General features: G+C 34.0%; 1 protein-coding gene across 10 annotated transcripts in view; it reads right to left on the bottom strand.

Annotated features, from left to right (window-relative positions):
- The window catches only part of HDAC9 (histone deacetylase 9), a 581,092-nt gene that overhangs the window by 375,539 nt on the left and 189,892 nt on the right, over positions 1-15,661 (bottom strand). The window lies entirely within an intron of this gene.

The raw sequence follows: 15,661 nt of genomic DNA, 5'->3' as shown, positions 1-15,661 counted from the left end.
ACTCAACAACAATAAAACAACCTGATTAAAAAATTGGCAAAGGGCTTGAATAGACATATTTCCAAAGAAATATACAAATGGCCAAGAAGCATATGAAAAGATGCTCAACATTTCTATCATCAGGGTAATGCAAATCAAAGCCACATGAGACACCACCTCATACCCAACAAAACAGCCACTATCAAAACAAACATAAAGTAACAAATGCTGACAAGGATGTGGAGAAATTGGAACCCTTGTGCACTATAAGTAGAAATGTAAAATGTTGCATCCCCTGTGGAAAACAATATGAACTTTCCTCAAAAAAAAGAGTAATCATGATGTGATCCAGCAATACCACTTCTTGGTAGATATCCCAAAGAACCGGAAATATGATCTCAAAGAGACAATTGCACACTCATGTTCACTGCAGCATTTTTCACAATAGCCGAGAGGTAGGAGCACCCTAAATGGCCACAAATGAATGAATGCATAAAGAAAAAAAAATGCAATGGAATATTATTAAACTCTAAAAAAGATGGAAATTCTGTCACATGCTACAGTATGGATGAACCTTGAGGACATTATGCTAAGTAAAATAAGCTAGTCACAAAAGATAAATACTGTGTGATACCATATATGCGGCACCTGAAATAGTCAAACTCATAGAAACAAAGTAGAGTGTGGTTGTCAGGGGCTAGCGGGTAGGGGAAGCTGGAGAGTTCTTCAATGGGTATAGAGTTTCAATTTTGAAGAATAAAAAACTCTAGAGAGCTGTTGTACAACAATGTGAATATCATTAACACTACTGTACTGCACACTTAAAAATGGTTAAGAGGTTAAATTTTATGTTGTTGTTTTTTTTTTTACCACAAATAAAAAGTTCCATAAATGGAAGCATATTTACATATGCTTATACTTAATTACACTTAGAAAACTCAACCCCCATATCTTGGCTCAAATTTTGATAACTATACCTTGTAACAAATAGAGTTGAAATATAACAATTAAAAATGTGATTTCTTACTGTATGTTAACATATATATATGGAATCTAAAAAAAAAAAAAAAAGGTTCTGATGAACCTAGGGGCAGGACAGGAATAAAGACAGAAAAAATATCTATTTGAAATCTCATAATTACTTTCACCGTGGTTATTCGGGTTTTTTTTGTAAAAAATACCAGAATTTTACAAGGGTTACATTTTCTAGATGAAACCAAGTTGTACCAGGTTGTACCTATATTCAAGAGTCTTTGTTTAAGTTAATAACAAATACTCTTTCCTTAGAAAATCTTAAAAAGATCTCTATTTCTGAGTTAACTGTCACCTCATTGCTAATTTCATTTCAAACCTCAATCATGTTATAGTCTATAACATTTTCAACATCAATACTGAAAAACAGAGCTTTATGAAAAATGACTGTATTTCTGCCATAAGTTTATTTTCTGTAGAGAATATGAGTGTTTCTTGATACTAAAAATATATTCATTCTTAAAAAGTTACCAGCAATGTGGATTCTCTTGAATGGATACTACTTCAGTCTAAAATCAATGTGTGGTGGTGTGTGTGCATGCCCTCAGAAAAATCACACTCTTAACATAGATTTAAAAGAAAATTAAGTCAAAAATTAGTCATACATAAAGAACAATAGGATACAATAATGAATCTGAAAATAGATACAATATTGAATATTTAAGTACAATTACATTGAAGAACTGATCATGAAAAGCATTAGAAGATAAAAAGCACAGCTTTCACTTTGTTGTTGAAGTTTTCTTGCCCTTAAATCTCAAAATCTATGTAGCTCATAATATGGGACCCATGTTAACTATGAGGCCATTATAAATGTCTGTATTGTAAATGTAAATTATGTTGTAAGAATCATGTTGGTTAAGAGGATTTACCTATTTAGGTTTTAATTCCCTTTTTCTTTACCACTTTTTTTTATTTAAAAAATGATCAAAGGTAAAGATCTTATTTGCAAATTCTATCAAAGTGAAATGTGCAATAAACCTTCTCAAAAATTCCTCATCTACTCAAATGTAATAGATCTATTAGCTTTAGAACAAAGATATTTCCTTAGAGACTGACTGTCATGTATTCAGTATATGTCCTAAGCATTGCTCCAAAGGCCAAGCGATGTCAGAGGGTAGGTAGGGGCTATATCTTGACACCTAGGATAGTAGTACACCCTGACTAAATGCTCAGTGTAATTGAACTGAACTCTCTCAGTGCATTATTAACCATGCAAATCCTCTTGAAGTTCTGAACTATGCATGTATCTAAATTAATTAAGAATCTCAAATCCGGGATACCTAATTTTAAAATGTGGATATTCAGATATGTTTATTGCCTTGGACAAGTCACTTTGACTCATGGAAGTTGCTGTTAATTCAGCTGGGAATTTAGGCAAAAGTCCTCATTGCAAATCAGTTGCAGAATATAATTTTTATTCTTCTGTTTCTTTTCAAATATTCTTCACTAATTTTAAAGCTTGAACAATATTAGGAATAGTGACTTAAATATAATTAAAGATAATTGTTAAAATTTGAACGCATCAATTAAAGAAATTAAAAATATCTTTGACCTTGAAAGAAAGACTAAAATATTGGGAACAAGTCTTGAAGTAATTGAATGTTTTAACCACTGTCCTTTCTGTGAAACCAAAACTAAACTAAAATATTCTCGTTCAAAATATCAAATGAAATATTTTCTTCTTCAACAACAAATTCACAATGAAAGATTTAGAGATTTTGCAAGATGAAAAAAAGCACATTAAATATATTCATGAACAAAAAAAGCTTGATTTAAAATCACAGTTTGTCAGCCAAGTTAGGGTTAAAATAATTCAATAATAATTGTCTTGAGTTTCTACTAACAAGGTAGTAACAAACTAACTAAAAATTTCTGATTAGAAAATGATAACATTCTCAACCCAATATTAAACCACGAAGAGCAGCAGCTCTTCTTCGTATCCTCAATATTTTTTTTCCGCTTTCCCAAGGCCAAAATGTCATCATTTTTTTTTTAAAGAAAATCAAAGCCAAATGGTAAAAATGCAAAGATTTGGTTAAACAAACAGTCAGAATTTCAGTGGTTTTATCTGCAGCATGCGGAGCAACCAAACAAAGCCAAGATATTGTCCATCTCTTTGACAGACAAAGAGCCTCAGAGGTCCAGAGTGACATGCCCGAAGGCTGGCACGTGATTTGGCTAATTAAATTAAATAGCAGGAAACAGCTTTTCCATATGCCATGGCCTGGCCACACACAAACTGTAACAGTAAATCTTTTATACTAGTCAAGGAAAATGTAACCATTAAAAAATATACAGTACCAACACACCATCCAAGAATCAGAAGTTGCATATCCACATAAACTCCCTGGGCCTGGACTTTAACGCCAAATGCCTAAGAACTTCCTAATTCACTTTAGGAGCTATCGAAAAGCCCATGGTAATTAAAAAGGATGAAAAAGAAACCCCCCTAAGGTTTACCAACATTTTTACTTTAGCCAATATTCTGATTGCTTTAAGGACACATTTCTACACAAAAATAAATCAAAACCTCAATACTTCTGAATCAGAGTTAAAATTAAATCTATTGCTCATTTTCCACCAATTTTATATCCTCCCTCCCCATCACACAACTGAAATTAGGAGATCTATTGAAAAAGGAATAGAGCCTTTGGAGTCTCTTCAGAAAACTCTTCTTCCATGCTTGCCACAATTTCTCACCCAATACCATAATTTTCTCTAAGTTTGCCATTGAGTTCTAGGCTTTTGTTCAAGACAATGATCTAATAAGATTATAGTATAATCTATAACAACAAAAACACACTCAATTTATTGGGATTCAATATTATGCAGAAAAAAAGAAATGGGAGGGTCAGTTGGGGAAAGGGAGGCAAGGAGGGAGGGAGTGAGGGAGGGTGAGAGGGGTGGAACTAATTCTTTAAACTGAGGTTTGAAAGGTTTTTGAAACTTAGTTGGTATTATTATTTTTTAGTTGGTTTATTCTATGTAATTGTAGGATGCCAAAACTCCTCTAATATACATGGGTTAGCAATGCCCATTCAAACTATATTTGTGTATATATGCCAAAAATAGATAAGAAATTATTAACAATTGTTCCCCCATGTATGCCTTCAAAATTAAGAATTGAGTGTAAAGACAGCCAAAATTCAAGAAATTCAAAGCCTAAGAGAAAATAGTCAAGCCACATAGAAGAACTGACTTGATAGAAGCCAGTAAGTGACCCGCTTCTAAAGTGAAGCCAAGGCCTAAGAGTGAGCTAAAGCAGCTCTTTCCCCCTCCCCAAGATAGTTGTATTTATCTCTTCATACCTTTACTGAGTCCCATCCTCCCTTTTCCATCCTCATCCCTGCCCCAGGGCCCTAGGCTAAGATTGATAACTCCCTAGGGTCATTCATCCCTGTAAACATCTAGGACTGTTCACTAGAGGCTCAGAGTTCACCAATTAGTGAGAAAAACTAGGATTAGAGTCAAGGCTACTATATACCTGCACCAAAAAAACTTAAAAACAAGTCTTGAAAAGGTTTAAGCGATCAATATTGTTTAAAGAAAGACAAATTTAAATTATCTGACATCTAATGAAAATTTACTACACAGTAAATGGTGTAGGACGACAAGAACAATATTCAAGCGAAAAATTAAGCAGCAGTAGCAGACACAGAAATGGCAGAGAATAGAATGAGCAGAAACAGACTTTAATAAAACAAATACATATAAATATGCTCAAGGATTTAAAAGAAAACATAAATATAATGAGGAGGTAAATGGAAAATATATACAAGAACCAAATGAAACTTCTAGATCTGAAAAACGCAATGTCTTAAATGAACAATTTATTGGGTGTGACTAAAAGAAGTTTATTTACCAGGAAGAAAAGATGAGTACAGCAACAGAAACTACACAAATACAGAGAGAATAAAGAATAAGAAAAAAACGTACCGAGACTTAGAGACCTGTGAGACAGTGTCAAGCAGTCTATCCTGGGTGTAACCGGAGTCCCAAAAGAAAGTGAGTGAAAATAATATTATAAAAAATAATGCCTGATGTTTTCCAAAATTAAAAAATAATGCAAATCCACAGATACAAGCTCAGTGAACAATAGCAGGAAAGAAAACAGCATTGAGGCAAATTATAATCAAGTTGTGGAAAACCAGTGATAACAAGAAAATCTTAAAAACAAGCAGAAGAAAAAATACACTATCTGACTTCAAGACTTGCTATAAAGCAACATTAATCCAGATTCTGTGATCTTGGTGTAGAGTTAGACATATAGATCAGTGGAATAAAGGAAAGAGTTCAGAAGTTTGCTCACATATATATGTTCAATTGCTTTCTAACGAAGGCATGAGAATAATTCAAAGTTCAATTGATTTCTAACAAAGGCATGAGAATAATTCAAAGGAACATGATAATCCTTACAAAAACTGGTACGGAAAACTTTGGTTACCTATATAATATAATGAATCTCAACCTTTTTTTAGTTCATACACAAAGTTGTATGGCTCAAAATGTTTCTTTGCCCTATATGTAAAAACTAAACTAGAACGAGAAAATATAAAAGCAAATCTTTCTCAGATAGGACATAAAGCACTAACCATAGAAGAAAAAATTGACAGAATGGGACATACCAAAATTAAAACACTCTACTCTTCAAAACAAAAGACAAGCTATAGGTTTAGGTAAAAATACTTGCAACATATACATCTATAAATGGATTGTATCCTGAATATATGTTACTCCCATACCCAATAACAAAAAGACAGATGCTCCAAGCAAACAACATGCAACATAACTGAATCAACAGTTTAGCAAAGAAGCTCTGCAAATGGCCAATAAACACATGAAAAGATGGTCAACATCATTAGACATCAGGAAAACACAAAGTAAAACCACAGTGAGAATACACTACACATCCACTAGAACATATAAAGTTAAAAAAAAATCTGACAATACCAAGTGTTGACAACAGGAACCCTCATACATAGCTGATGACACTGTAAAATACCCCATCAAAAAATTCTTTGGCAGTTTTTTATAAAGCTAAACATATACTTAACATACCAATCAGTAATTCTACTCCTAGGTATTTACCCAAAAGAAATAAAGCAACTGTTTACCAAACCTTGAATATAATATTCATAGCAGCTTTATTTATAATTGTCTATACCTGGAAATAACTAAATTTCTGTCAATGAATGAACAAATCGTGTCATGTCCATACAATGGAACACTACTCAGCAATTAAAAAAAGACCGTATTACTGATACACACATGCATGGATGTCAGAAGCATTTTCTGACTGAAAAAAACAAATTGAAAATATCACAGAACCTTTTTATATAATTCATTTATATGAAATTCTAGAAAAATCAAAACTAATGCGCAGTGCCAGAGAACAGACGAAGGATTGCTTGTGGCTGAGTGGAGAGTGGGGGTGAAGGGTTGAGTAAAAAGGAGCAAGAGAGAACTCTTTAGTGTGCTATTCTACACCTAGATCATGGTGTACACATTTGTCAAAATTCATCAAATGTACATATATAAGTAGATTTTTGTATGTAAATTATACTTCAAATAAAATAGATTAAAAAACCAATATGGTTTAGGCAGTTAAAGTAACCAAAGTAAAATCTCATTTCAAAAATTTAATCCAAATTATGATGGAAAAAAAATCCAGACCTTTAGAAGTGGAACATTTTTTAAATCTCCAGGAAAGCCTCTTTCTGGGCGGGGAAAAAAAAACCCAGCTTTTTAAATCTGCTTCCCTATCTAAAAGAATATTATATTGATCTATGACAAAGGAGGCAAAGATATACAATGGAGAAAAGACAGTCTCTTCAATAAGTGGTGCTGGGAAAACTGGACAGCTACACGTAAAAGAATGAAATTAGAACGTTCCCTAACACCATACACAAAAATAAACTCAAAATGGATTAGAGACCTAAATGTAAGACCAGACACTATAAAACTCTGAGAGGAAAGCATAGGAAGAACACTCTTTGACATAAATCCCAGCAAGATCTTTTTGGATCCACCTCCTAGAGTAATGGAAATAAAACCAAAAATAAACAAATGGGACCTAATGAAACTTAAAAGCTTTTGCACAACACAGAAAACTCTGAACAAGATGAAAAGACAACCCTCAGAATGGGAGAAAATATTTGCAAACAAATCAACGGAAAAAGGATTAATCTCCAAAATATATAAACAGCTCATGCAGCTCAATATTAAAAAAACAAACAACCCAATTAAAAAATGGGCAGAAGACCTAAACAGACATTTCTCCAAAGGAGACATACAGATGGCCAAGAAGCACATGAAAAGCTGCTCAACATCACTAATCTAGTAGAGAAATGCAAATCAAAACTACAATGAGGTATCACCTCACACCAGTTAGAATGGGCATCATCAGAGAATCTACAAAAAACAAATGCTGGAGACGCTGTGGAGAAAAGGGAACCCTCTTGCACTGTTGATGGGAATGTAAATTGATACAGCCACTATGGAGAACAGTATGGAGGTTCCTTAGAAAACTAAAACTAGAAATACCGTACGACCTAGCAATCCCACTACTGGGTATATACCCAGAGAAAACCATAATTCAAAAAGACACATGCACCCCAATGTTCATTGCAGCACTATTTACAATAGCCAGGTCACGGAAGCAACCTAAATGCCCATCGATAGACAAATGGATAAAGAAGATGTGGTATATATATACAATGGAATATTACTCAGCCATAAAAAGGAATGAAATTGGGTCATTTCTAGAGACGTGGATGGATCGAGAACTGGCATACAGGGTGAAGTAAGTCAGAAAGAGAAAAACAAATATCATATATTAATGCATAAATGTGGAACCTAGAAAAATGGTACAGATGAACTTTTGCAGGGCAGAAATTGCAGGGCAGAAATTGAGACACAGATGTAGAGAACAAATGTATGGACACCAATGGGGGAAAGTGGCGGGCCGTGGTGGTGGTGGTGGGATGAATTGGGAGATTGGGATTGACATGTATACACTGCTATGTACAAAATAGATAACTAATAAGAACGTACTGTATAAAAAATAAATAAAATAGAATTCAAAAATTAAAGAAAAAAGAGTATTATACTGAAGTACAACTAACCACTGTACATAAAGCTGTAAGATATATAAAAACACTTAAAAATGTGTATGAGGTAAAGAAAATAAAAAATCAAGGAATCAAGTTGGATATTTTCACGAGTTTGTCAGGCCATTCAAGCAATAAAATAAAAATCAAACCATTTAAAATATGCACCAGAAAACTAAATGTTACATTTACTTTAATTCATAAAGTATAAATAAAAAAAGGGATTTGCTAGCACCACCATCATGACCAAAACATACCTAAGCTACTAAAAATATAGTGTTAAGTCATCTTTATCATGTTAAATGAAAGTAATAGAGAGGACTAATGACTATTCAACGTTAGCAAGCAATTCACTTAAGATCAAGAAATCATTGCAGGATTTCTTGTTCCACGATGGAATGAATTTAGCATTCAGCAAACTGGAGACAATAGAAACCCCCTCTTGCCCCCTCCCACACCAAAGGAAAATGCTCTCAGAGCATTTTGTTAAAAAGCAAAGACACAGAAATTTCACTACTTGTTTCTTTCATGCTACCTCAAAAAAGACACAGCCCAGTGAAAATGTGAGAAGAGAATCTGTCCTGTAGGCTACTGGCAAGGCAGACTTTCAGAGTTTTGTTTCCTGGTGCTGATAATGGGGTGGGAATTAACGGTAGAGGAGAGCTGGGCATAGACAGCTTATCCGAAGACCCTCCCTTGATCAATATATTTTCTTAATACACTCTTTGGCACGAAGATCATGTGGGTCATTTTTACCTAGAGTTGATTTAAATTTGATGAATCCTTCGTTGAAATCTGAAGAAAAAAATCTGGGGTTCTTTTTACGGGAGATAAAAGGAGATAGATTGAAAGGGGATGAGAGGAAGAAGAAAAGTCGTGTACTCACAGGGTCTCCCAAAGAACAATCCAAACTGGGCATTGCCCGACGAGTCATGAAAGGGGTGCAGTTCAATCACTTAAATTCTGGACTGTTTACGCGCAGTCCTTGGGACAGGGAAGGGCAATCCAAGCAGCCTCCTGCAGGGACCTACGCTGTATATTTATTGCCATTTTTTTGAGTGTGCTGGGACATGGAAAAGGTGGGGAAGTATTGTTCTCTGCTTTTTTATTTACTGAAGAGAAAGTTATGCATTATTAAAAAGTGAAACTGAGAGTGAGGTAGGTTCCTGCCAAGGAGAAGAAAGTAACTAAAGTTCCAAGAAGGTCTTAGTAATGTTATTAATAGTGATATTACTAGCTTTTGCTAATTTTTATTCTGCTTCAATTTTGCTAGCACACATTGGTATTTACACAGACTAACCCATCTAAATCTCTTAACACCCTAATAAATATTACAATTGTTAATCACGTTTAACAAACCAGTAAACTGAGGCTTGGCAAAATTAAGTAATTTGGAGGTGGAGTTGCTGGTAGATGAAGTTAGAGTTGGAACTCCTTCAGTCAGTCTATAGAATCAGCATTGTCACCACTAGGCAGTGACACCTATAGTGTAATTTCACACATGGATCTCAAAGACAATGAGAAATGCCACTGTTCAAGTTTTTTGTATACGTAGTCAAAACAACACAATTTCCAGGTTCAGAAATAGTTTTCCTTAATTAAATATGCATAAAGATGAGGTTGATTTACTCTCTAAGATTAGTACGAATCATTTTGTTTTCTTTCCAAGCTCCAACTTTCAAAAATTATATAGATTACATGGATATAGAAAAAATAATGCAGGTATACCTCATTTTATTGTGCTTCACTTTACTGCACTTCGAAGATAGTGTATTTTTTACAGATTGAAGGTTTGTGACAACTGTGCCTCAAGCACGTCTACTGGCGCCATTTTTTTGGACAGCTTTATTTTTAAATTAAGGTATGCACATTTTTTTGACATAATGCTATTGCACACTTAATAGACTATAGTGTAAACATAACTTTTACATGCACTGGGAAACCAAAAAATTCATGTGACTCACTTTATTGTGATACTTGCTTTATAGCAGTGGTCTGGAATTGAAGCCACAATATCTCTCATATGCCTGTATTATAAAGAGCCCATGAAAATTGAGATATTGTATTTTTATCTAAAAATGTGTGTCAGATATTATAATAGAAGTAATAAAGATTGATATAGAATACAAATTATGAAAAACAATTAGTAAGGTTTGAGTAATATCAAATAATAAATTCATCAAGAAAAAAATTTCCACCATTTACCCCTAGTTGAAAATGAAAATTAAACAGTAACAATCATTACTAGAGCCACCTTAAAGAAAATGTTACTAATGGAGACATTCAGCACAAGAAATAGTCCAACAAGTAAAAAATGAGTCTACATTTCATATTAGAAAACAAAAGTGAACCTGTAATCATAATAGGGAAGAAAATGTCCTTTAGCCATTAAGGAATCTGAATAAGAGAAATGTAAAACAAAAATCATTCAAATGGCATTTAATTGAGAACTTCATAGGTTCCTTGTGTGGTTCCAGGAACCCTGATATTTTCCCTGGCTTCAAAAGGCAAAAGGTAATAATGAAAGAAAAAACTACATGACAAATTGTATGGAACTGATTTCTAAGTTGACTGAATAATTCAGGCGGGTTAGAGAAATCAGAGATGGCATAAAGGAGAAAGCAAAGAAAGGTTTGAAAAAGGAAGTTAAGCGCTTTCCAGATAGTGAAAAAAGCTTGATGAAACTCATGCAATTGGAATCCCAAGTTGGAAATTTGCTTTGCATGGAAAGTGATTAAGTTAGATTGGGAGGGATAAGTGCCTGGTCAGAATATAAAGGTCAAATTATGAGGACTGAAGTTCCATGATAACATTTAGATAAAGATATTAGGAAGATATTACTGTATGTTCTGCCATAGAGAATGGGAAAGTGGTATCGGAATTTCACAGTATGTTAACTGAATTAGTGTAAAGAGGACACTGATGTGGAAGGAAGCCCTTGCAATGATAAAAAAAAAAAAAATCGTTTTAGTATTAATTATGTTAGTGACTAGGGAAAGCAGAGCCAAAGAGAGAGTGAAGAGATATGATGGCTGGAAATCAGAAATAGGAATACCAACTGCTTATAAGAGATAAAGAGGAGATGATCAAGGGTGGCTTCATGATAATCCATCCCAGAGTCTAAATGGTGGTTCCAAAGACAGAAATGGAAGAGTGAGAAAAAACAGCACATTTTACAGAGGATGAACTTTTACTAACTTTGAGATGAGAGTGGAGCAATGAGTGTACTGTCTTTAAGACTGACAGTATTAACAAAACACGTGATAGACTTTGAGTTGTCTTTAAGGTAAAAAAAGAAAGATATCTTTAAACCTTTAAACCATTAACATGCCACAGATCTCTTCTAACACAACATTTTATACCTTTATGTTAGACTAAATTACAGCAATAGAAAGATACTGGCAAGAGCGAATACTCATTTGTTCACATTTTATAGCCTACCTATTTCCGAAATGATGTAGTGAGATCTGTCTATTAACATGAGAGGAAGATGATCTAAAAGCAGTGGTGTACAACATGAATGTAATGTGAGCCCCAAATGTAAGCTACATATATAATCTTAAATTTTCTAATAGCCACATTAAAGAGGTAAAAGAAAGCAAGATTAATTTTAATAATGTTATATAACATATTTAAAATATACTATCTTTTAATATGTAATGAATATATATCATCATTACTTAAGTATTAATATATTTCTATACTATGTCTTTGAAATCTGGTGTTTATTTTACGCTAAAGCATATCTCAATTCATACCAGTCACATTTTAAATTCTCACTAGCTACATGTTGCTACCAGTTTGAAAGTACAAATACACAGTTCTTTGCAGAAATTCTGTCAACAGAGGAACAAAGATCAAAGACTTGAACGTAATAACTTCAACATACAATTTAAGTGCAACGTAGACATAAGTAAAAATGAGTAACCAGGGCAGAATTTTAAAGCCACATAAATGAAGAAAAATAACTTTGATTTTAGCTTTTAAAGATCACCAGGAAAAATAAAAAGCATTTCTTAACGGAAAAATAAACTTAGTATTTTCCTCAGTTTATATTAGCTATATTAAACATCAAGATTGTAGCATTTAATTGAGAAGAAAAAAAAAAGAAGCACCATCAAAAGCTAGAAGGCAACAAGAGACAACATCAGGAACGGTGGAAAAGCAAGACCAAAATCAACTAGGAATGAGGAAAATGAAGATGATGGATGAGCAAGTGGAGTTCGTTAATCAGTAAGTTCTTATCTCTTTAAAAATAACACAAAAGCATGGGGGAATATTTTAAAATGTACATAACTCAAAACAGATCAAAGACCTAAAAGTAAGTTATAAAATTATAAAATACTTGGAAGGAAACATAGGTGCACTGGATTGTGACACTGGATTAAGCAAACATATTCAAAACAAAAGAAAAAATAGATGAATAGACTTCAACAAAATTAAAAATGTTTGTGCATCAAAGGACACTATCAAGAAGATGAAAAGACAACCCACGGGATGGGAGAAGATACTTGCAACTCATATAGCTGATAACGGTCTAGTATCCAGAATATATTTAAAATCTCTTACAACTCAACAGTAAAAAAGACAAACAAGCCAATTAAATAATGGGCAAGAGACCTGAATAGACAGTTCTCTAAAGAAGATAAGCAAATATCGGCAAATATCCAATAAATAAATGAAAAAAATGTTCAACATCATTAGTCATTAGCGAAACAGAAATCAAAACAACAATGATCATTTCACATCCACTAGGATGGCAACAATTTAAGAAAAAAAAAGGAAAATAACAAGTGTTAGAGAAGATGTGGAGAAACTGGAACGCCTCATAGATTGCTGGTGGGAATATAACAGCCACCGTGGAAAACAATTTAGCAGTTCCTCAAAACTTAAACAGACTTACCAGATAACCCAGCAATTTCACTCCTAGCTATATACCCCAAAACACTGAAAACATGTTAAAATAAAAATCTGTACACGAATTTTCAGAGCAGCATTACTCGTAATACACAAAAAGTGAAAACCACCCAAATGTCCATCAGCTGATGAATGGATAAACAAAACATAGTATATTCATACAACAGAATATTGTCCAGTCATAAGAAGTACTAATACACGCTGTAATGTGGAGGAACCTGAAAATATTATGCAAAGTCAAAGAAGCCAGACACAGACACATAAAAGGCCACATAATGTATGATTTCATTTATATGAAAATGTCCACAAAAGGAAAATCCATAGGAACATAAAGTAGATTAGTGGCTGCCAGGGGTTGGAGGAGTGGGGGATGAAGAGTGTCCACACTTAACTGGTACAGAATTTCTTTGAGCTGATGAAAATGTTGTGGAATTAGGAAGTAGTGATGGCTGCGCATCATCGTGAAAATACCAAAACCCACTGAATTGTACACTTTAAAATGGATAAAATGGTGCATTTTATGTTATATGAGTTTTATCTCAATAAAAAACACAAAAACAAAAAACAACATACCACAGTAGCTCAGAAATTCTGAGGAAAAATAATTTGCCACGTCTTGGCAAACTCCATAATAGACTAGGAAATTATTCTATTAGAAGAGAGAAGCAAAACAGACAAACACTATCAAAGAAGTAATAGCAGTAAATACAGTAACCTATATTTATACTACAACTATACTTGATCTATAATTAACATGCAGGTGAAATATACAAGAAACACAAGACAGTCTTACGAAAACAATGAATCAGAGAATCAAAGAATCTTAGGTAAAAACTATTAAAAATCAAGACATATTTTGAGAAGTGGTTTAGGGCCCTTGGCCATCTCCAGAGCACTGTTTCTGAATCAGACTCTCCCAAAGGGCTTGAAAAATGTAGATTGCTGGGCTCCCAGTCAGTACAACAGGATCAGAACCTCTGCAGGGTGTGGTCAGGAATCTCAATTGTCAACATCTTCCCTCAAGACAATTTTTATGCACTTTTCAATAGGAAAACCACTTAGGAGGTCTAGAACTCAAGACAAACATCCTTATTTATTTATTTTTTTTACAATACTATATACAGACTATTTTATGTCAAAGTGACTATCAAGTGCATCCTTGATACGTCAAAAAAGTTTTTAAAGGCAGTGTCCTGACTGCTTAGAAATTGAAGTCTCCTCCCCTTCGCTGGGGAATGAAGGTAAGAAGTGGCAAGGGAGAGCTGTGAGCTGGTTGAAATCTTGTCTCTTTCACTCTCCCCAAAAGTTAATTCCAAGTGCAGTCACTGTTTCACCCCATCTCAGGACTGGCTCTGGTCAGAAAAAAAGGGACTCACAAATTCTCATGATTCTAAACAGTTGAACATAATGTACAAGAATTAGATTGCTCATCTGTGAATTAGAATAAAAAAAGAGTCCTGATCTCCTAACTTACAGCAATGACTGAAAGAGAAAATGGATTCAAAACAGTTTGGAAATGCAAAGAGAGAGAGCGAGACTTGGACATGTAAGAAGAACTGTTGCACAAATACAGCTCAGTGGTAGAGGCTGAGAACAAGGGCTTCAAACTGGAGCTAGACTGTCACTAACTGGGTGACCTTGACCTGATTTGACTTCTCTGGGCCCCAGCGCCCTCATCTCTACAATGAGACAATAATATCTACCCTGTAAGGTTGTTGTGAGGACTAATGCTTTAAAAGATGTAAAGTGCTTATAACAATACCTAGTACATTACATATTTGCAATAGTTAAAAGTCTTTTTGTAAATCAAGATGGTCCCCCAAAGTTGCATTTTCTACACCCTACAGTTTATAAGCCTTAAAGAAGTTACTTTAAATGAGAATAGAGACCTTTTAAAACCTAGATAGATTAGTTCTGTAAAGTCACACTCCCAATATCTTGCTTCATTTGCCTGACTTCTTTGATTGCCTGCACACACCCACCCCTTACCTTCCCTTTAAAATCCAGTTGGAGGAATGATCAATAATAAAGGGGATGGTAATCTACCTCTCAAACTCCTTCTCTAGTATCTCTAAGTCCCTGATTATAAATGCTTATAATTTGTACACCTGGATTATTTATCATTGTTCACCCATAATTATACACCCACAATTGTATATTTCCATTAGTGGAAAAAAAATCACAAAGGAATGCCAAATTAAAAAAAATGCTGTTGTCCTCCTATATATCCGTTGAGTACCAGGCTTCAAGAAAATGTTTAGCGTCTGAATTCCTTCTTAACATACTTTAGAAAAAAAGAAGTATGAAGCAACATAAAAATTTCTTAAAAACTGTCTTTCTTAGAACTATGAAAAGTAGCAGTCTCCATTTCAGCAGCCACCTTCACCAGGGAGAAGGCAGCTCTTGACTATCAGAAGAGGAAATCTAATGGTTATTCATTTCAGGTCCTGGCAAAAACTATTTTTCTGAAGAAGAAGTTTCTAATATTGATGCAGTTATCAGTCCCTGTACATTTTGGAAATCAGACACACAGTATAAAATCATTATCTAATTGATTCTTCCAACTCTTTTTTGAGGATCTCTAGTACCAAGTTAATTTTGTAATTTTACCGTCCAAAGGC

The sequence above is a fragment of the Aethalodelphis obliquidens genome, unplaced genomic scaffold (genome assembly GCF_003676395.1).
Source record: "Aethalodelphis obliquidens isolate GAN/ISIS:26980383/991018 unplaced genomic scaffold, ASM367639v1 scaffold5, whole genome shotgun sequence".
In the NCBI taxonomy this organism is placed as follows: Eukaryota; Metazoa; Chordata; class Mammalia; order Artiodactyla; family Delphinidae; genus Aethalodelphis; species Aethalodelphis obliquidens.
This window is presented reverse-complemented; position numbering and strand designations above follow the sequence as displayed.